The sequence below is a fragment of the Chenopodium album genome, chromosome 11, assembly GCF_948465745.1.
Source record: "Chenopodium album chromosome 11, dcCheAlbu1.1, whole genome shotgun sequence".
In the NCBI taxonomy this organism is placed as follows: Eukaryota; Viridiplantae; Streptophyta; class Magnoliopsida; order Caryophyllales; family Amaranthaceae; genus Chenopodium; species Chenopodium album.
Genome location: NC_137844.1, coordinates 32,731,267 through 32,737,814, shown reverse-complemented (window position 1 = coordinate 32,737,814; position 6,548 = coordinate 32,731,267). Strand labels below are relative to the sequence as shown.

Sequence of the window (6,548 nt, the reverse complement as noted above, 5' to 3'; positions counted from 1 at the left end):
GAAATTGTTGCTTGGTTTTTCCCAAAAAGAAAAGGGTAGTTTTGCCCCTGCTGGTGCGTGCGCGCACATACACTGTGCGTGCGCACCAGCCAAGGCTAAAAGGGTGGGACTTGCTCCCTCTTGTGCTGACTCTGGTGCTCGCGCTCTCATCAAAGTTCACGAGCGTCATGATCAAGTGATACCCATGAGGGGGGCAGACTTAAAATCACATAAATTTTTTTTTTCAAAAATCACTTGTTCGTGATTAAAATTTACGAGAACGTAAGCACGAGAGCGCACTTGAACATCAATTTATCTTTAACCTTAATTCAACTTAAACCTCTTGAAACCTTAATAAACTCAATCCCGAGGTACCTTACCCTTTCACCTCAAAATTCGATAAAATCGAACATATTCTCATAAAAAACACGAAACACCTTTCCATTGCTCATGCTCGCTTGAAATAATCCAATTCCCATGAATTCAACCTATCAATCTAAATAGAAAACAAGTGAAAGAAAGGAAAACAAAAGAAAGAAAATTAAGAAAAATAGAAATCAAAAGAAAAGGGTTAGAAAACCGGGTTACCTCCCGGAAAGCGCTTGTTTAAGGTCCTTAGCTCGACCCATCCTCCAAATCATGGAGGATCAAAGAACACCACCTTGTCCAAAGTGGTGGAGAGGGTAAAATCATTGCAAAGCTTAAGAAAAATCACATCATGAGCCATGTCATCTTGAATCATAGAAACCGGATCAAACTTTTTAGGCTTCAACTTCCTTTTATATTTCTTGGAAACTCTCTTTTTCTTCCTTGATTTCTTCTTCCTTGGAGCTTTGAGATCCACACGTTCACCACTTGAAGAACTATTTTTGTCATCCTTCATAGAATGCTCAAACCAAAGAGGCATTTCGAACTCATTCTCAAGCTTTAAGGGGTCCTTGTTTTCTTCACTTACAACCTTGCTTTCAATACTTTTAGGAACATCATCACAAGCTACAAGCATATCGTTAGTAGAAGACACAAACATGGAATCATTAACATTCGAAGGCAATGAATTTATGCACATAATTCCTTGCACATAGGATAGAGACTCATGCATCGACTTGAGCTTAATACTTGCCTTATCATTACCAACGCACAAAGTAATCATGCTACCTTTCACATCTATCAAAGCACCCGAAGTTGCTAAGAATGGCCTCCCTAGAATGATAGGAATTTTATCATCATCCGCAATCTCTAGCACAATGAAGTCAACGGGGATAGTGAACTCTCCTATCTTGAGGGGGACATCCTCAACTCTACCCTTTGGGAACTTAATAGAACGGTTGGCCAATTGAAGGGTCATGCTTGGTTAGAAGGAGCTCACATAACTTAAGTTTCTTGAAGACGAAATAAGGCATGATGCTAACACTAGCACCAAGATCACAAAGGGCATTTTGGAACAATTTACCATTAATATTGCAAGGGATGGAGAAATTCCCGGGGTCTTTCAACTTTTGGGGTAAGTCACTATGGATAAGGGCACTACAACATTCCCCCAAACTCATCGGTTCAACCACATTGCAATCTCTCTTACCGCTCAAGATTTCCTTAAGAAATTTAGAATAGTTTGGCATTTGTTCCAAAACATCGGTGAAAGGAATAGAAAAATGAAGTTTCCTAAGCATCTTGATAAATTTTCCAAATTGTTCATCCAATTTGTGCCTATTGAACTTTTGGGGGTAAGGAAGTTTCGGTTTGAAAACGTCATCTTGCTTCTTCTCTTTCTCCTTTGTCTCCTCATTAGAACTCTCACTCATCTGGTTAGACTCATCATGCTTATTCCCCTCGCTCGAATCACTCTCCTTTTCACCCTTCTTACTCTTCCTAGAAACACTTTCATCAAGGACCTTACCACTCCTAGTGGTGATAGAATAGACAGGTTCCTTAGGATCAATCCCTTATGTGGGTAAAGAAGAGGGGCTAGCATGCTCTATCAAAATATTAGCCAATCAAGAAATTTGGTTCTCTAACATCTTACTATGAGTCATCATGTCACTAAACATTTTAACACTAGATGATATGTGAGCGTTGAACACCTTGATTTGATTTTCCATGACATTCTCTAAACTAGTCATAGAATAAGATAGTTAAACATAGGAATTATCACCTTGGCCTTGGGTCTTTGGAGTAAATCTGGATGGGGGATCTCTTTGAGCATTCTTTTGAAATTTCCCCCACTTTTGTTACTCAAATTACCCCTACCTTGATTATGGATATAACTTTGATTATTGTTACCATGCCCTAGGTTATGAATCCCATATCCTTGGCCGTGACTTTGACCACTATAACCTTGGTTGTTATAGTTACTACGGAAACCTTGGTTTCCTTGGTTCCTATAACCACTCCCTTGATTATAGTTGTCAAAATTTCCTTGGTGATGATAGTTCCTATTCCCATCATAGTCATCACATCCATCACAAGAAGCATTAGGGCAAATAGAAGCATCATGATCATTCAATCCACATAAATCACAAACCCAACATTCACTAATCATGCAACAAAAGGAGGTAAGAGGGTTAGGGTAAGGAGGTGTACCTCTCCCCTTAATTTTGGAGGGAAGAATTGGTGCTTATGAAGAAGCATTCTCAAGCTTAGTCTTGATAGAAGTCACCTCTTTCCCTAGGTCCAAAATTTGTGTGGATAATTTATTGATGGCACTAAGTTGATCAACCGAGCTACTCTTGCTTGTTGACTCTTTCTCACCCTCTTGCCAATTCATTTAGTGCCTCACTACATCGTCTATCACGTCCCCAACTTCTTCCTCCGTCTTGTTCATGATTGGGCCTCCGGCTCCGACATCAAGGCTAGACTTCCCTTGAGGACTCAAACCAGCATAAAAGATTTGAATGATTTGGTAAGTTGGAATTCCATGGTGTGGACATTCTCTTTAATACTCTTTGTATCTCTCCCATGCTTCATAGAGGCTTTCACTAGTCCTTTGCTTGAAACTTTGAATCAAAGCTCTAGCCTCCGCCGTTTTCTTTTGAGGAAAGAAACGGGAAAGAAATTCTTTAGTGACTTCGTCTGATGTTCTCAAAGAATTAGGCTTCACTTCCTTATCCAGCCACTCTTGAACTCTTCCGATTATAGAGAAAGGAAATAGCTTAAGCCTTATGAATTATTTTGTGACTCCGTTCACCTTAATTGTGTTATAATATTTCTCGAACTCGTTAACATAATTGAGGGGGCTCTGATTTGTTGCACCGCTATATTGTCGCCTTTCAATCAAGGTTGTCATCCCCGGCTTAATTTCAATGTCACTCTCCAGAGTTGTTGTTGGAGCAATACCGCTCTCATACCTATATGCACCTGGAGTGCCCAATTCCTTCAATGTTACCCTTGGGACTTCTCCCATGTTCACTTGCACACAATCTCAAAGGAAAATATTAGTAGCACGGCTACAAATGTAGCCTAAAAGAGAAAAAAAATATTTTTGTATTTTTGAAATGAAATGAAATAGACTCAACATCAATAGAAAACAACTACGCCATTCCCCGACAACGGTGCCATTTTCATGGAAGGTGGATTCTAGGTCATTGAAACTAAAATTCCTCCAATCAAACTAAATTTATAACTAAACCCACACCTAGTAACAGGACAAGTTCGGGTCGAACCACTAGGAATGGGGGGAAGTTTGCTACAGCCAATGTCAAGCTACTACGAAAGGTAAGATGATAGCGTAGGTTATCTAATTCAACTAATTAAAGCAAGTAAATCAATATATCAAGACATTAGGGATTTAGGATCCACATGTACTTGCAATGGACACACACTAATTGGGTTGGACATTGATTAATTCGAGTATTGCGAGGGAAGATAGAAAATGCAATCAAAAGAGCTGAACAAGCTATCTCCTAGAGGTCTAGATAGCGCCAACTACGGAAGACACTAACTAGTGATGAGTGGCATTTATGCCACTCTTTTATCCTTTTTCTCTAAGGATTCTCCCCTAATTTGCACTTGTTTGGCCCTTTTTCTAAGCATTTTTACTTAGTCTTGCTTCCTCCTTTCTTTTCTCCTCTATCTTCCCTTTTCTTAGTCTTCTCGCTTTGTTTTTATTGTGATTTCCATGCTTATGCTTTGTAGGAACCATCGGGATTTTCAAGAGGAGGAAGCTAAGCTCAAGGGAAGCTGAAGGAAGCATGATTCAGAAGAGGTTCGGCCGAACCTCTTGAAGGTGTGGCCGAACCAAGGTGTGGCCGAACCTGCTCAGTGGTTCGGCCGAACGTCGAGGCAGGGACAAGATGCAGTTTGGCAATTTTGCAAGAGTGGTCGAACCAAAGAAGTTCGACCAGACCAGGATCAGGGAGGTTCGGCCGAACCTACCCTGTAGTCCGGCCGAACCTTCCCTTTGTTCGGTCGGACCTCTCCTTTTTTCAGCTGGCTCTGTACGGACTATATAAGTCCCATCTTAGAATGTTTTGATGAGATTTTTTTGGGGAGGAACTTAGTACTAATTCCATAAAACATTAGCCTAATAGAGAGAGAGAAAAATAAATTGTCATTCAAATTTCCTTTATTATATTCAACTTTGCTCAAGTTTTAATCTTTCTTCAATCAAGCAAGGATCCAAGTTTTAATCTTTCATTAATCCCTTCTTTAGTAATCTCTTCTCCTTTCCTTTAATATTATTTATTTGTTTTATTGTTACTTATTTTTGTCAATCTTATTAGTTTATCTAGTTATTATTGATTTCATTGATTTCAATCATGTTTTGTTTTGAGTTTCTTGAGTTTATTGCTAGTTTTGATATTATGTTTAATCTCCCTTCTCTAGGCTAAACTTTTAGTTAAGGGAAGGGGGTGGAAGATATGATTTGATATTGGATGAATGATGATGGTTGGATTGAACTTATGCCATATATTGATAAAGACATGATTTTTATTAGCTTGGGATTATTGTTTCACTCTATTTGATGTTTTCTAGATTAAATTCATGAAAGTTATTTGAACTAGATTAGGATCACCTCTATTTTAATGATTGCATGAGAATGAGTTATTAAAGTGGAGTTTTTATGGATTGTGCTTCTTTATTCTCTTGATTTGATTGTAACTAATAGGATGCATGAGAATGATCCTTATTAGTGTAGACCTGTTTCATTGATTTGCCTAGACTATTGCATGAGAATGAATTGTTTAGGTAGAACCTTGTGTTCTTTGGCATATGTTTCATGATAATCACCATTATTCTCCTCTTTCTAATCATATTGGACACCCTCGTATCCCTAGCGTCATTTTCTATTGATTTTAATCATCATTTTCTTGCTTACTTGTAGTTTTAGTATTCTACTCAACAAAACCAACAAAAACAATCCCCTTTTTACTCTTGCATTAGTTATATTTGATGTTGAATTAGCGTGCTTCCCTAGTGGTTTGACCCTTTACTTGCTACTAACTAGTTTAGCGTAGGTTTAGGTATTATAAATGATTAATTTGGTTAGGGTGGTAGCATAACGACCTATTTAACCCGTGATCAACTAGGAACGTCACTAACCAAGCTCAATTTACAAATGCGAGCTATAAATCAATGGTTTGTATCAATGTAGGCATACAATGTAATCTAGTGAGAAAATTAAAGTTAGCTACACTTTAACTAATCACACACATGCACAAAATCAATCAACCAATTTAATCACAATCCTAAATCAATCAAAAACCCCCAATTAGCTATGATCCATCACTCAAACATGCTTCACCGCATCCCTAGCAAGTAAATTACTTACTATCCATGGAAGAAATCAAAATAAAAACTAAGCAAATCAACATATTCATCATCATCATTTTAATTAAACAAATTCAATCAACTAATCAATAAACTTGAACAATCAACAAAACGATTGAAATCAAAAGCTAAAGATTGCATTCAAGTAAAAGAAATCCTTAGAAACATTGATGAAATCAAAGGAAATAAGCTTAGAATCAATCATCGATCATTAACCATGAGTTACTCACTCTAAAATTCTTCTCTAATGAAATATCTAATCTCCAAAATTCTACCATTAATTCCCTCATCCATTCTCTCTCTAAAAATAGAACAAAAATCTATATATAGTAAAGCTATCAAAGAGAAGTTGGTTAGATTGTCCAAAATAGACTCGTATAGGTGCGACCTTCTTCAAGAAAATGCGTTGCCGCGCAAAAGAGGGTATGGAACAGGGGGGCAGCAGGCGCAGCCGCTAGAACATCGTGCGCCCGCGCCACCACACTGCGCAGCCGCGCCATTGTCGCGCGTGCCCGGACCTAGGAGCAGGGCAGCTCTCTTCCCCTTTAACTTGACTCTCCTCGTGCGCTCCACTTGGTGTGCTTGATAAGCACATAGTATGGCAGATTCAAACACCTTGACAGTGGGCTCAACACCATAATTGGTGCCACCACGACTTGAATGCACGGCGTAAGGAAACTTGGAACTTGCACATCTCCATACTTGGGCTTGAAATAGAAGACACTAAGCATCCCAATCAATGTAAAACCCGAGAAGAAACCTTAGGAATCCTTGGACAACGATCTTAACCTAAAAATGAAAGAAAA

At 38.6% G+C, this 6,548-nt stretch overlaps 1 non-coding gene across 1 annotated transcript; it reads left to right on the top strand.

Annotated features, from left to right (window-relative positions):
* The first annotated feature begins 2,885 nt into the window (after positions 1-2,885).
* Positions 2,886-2,991, top strand: LOC145569819 (small nucleolar RNA R71). Its single transcript, XR_014096348.1, has one exon. It is a non-coding gene; the product is annotated as a small nucleolar RNA R71 (small nucleolar RNA).
* Positions 2,992-6,548: the final 3,557 nt, after the last annotated feature.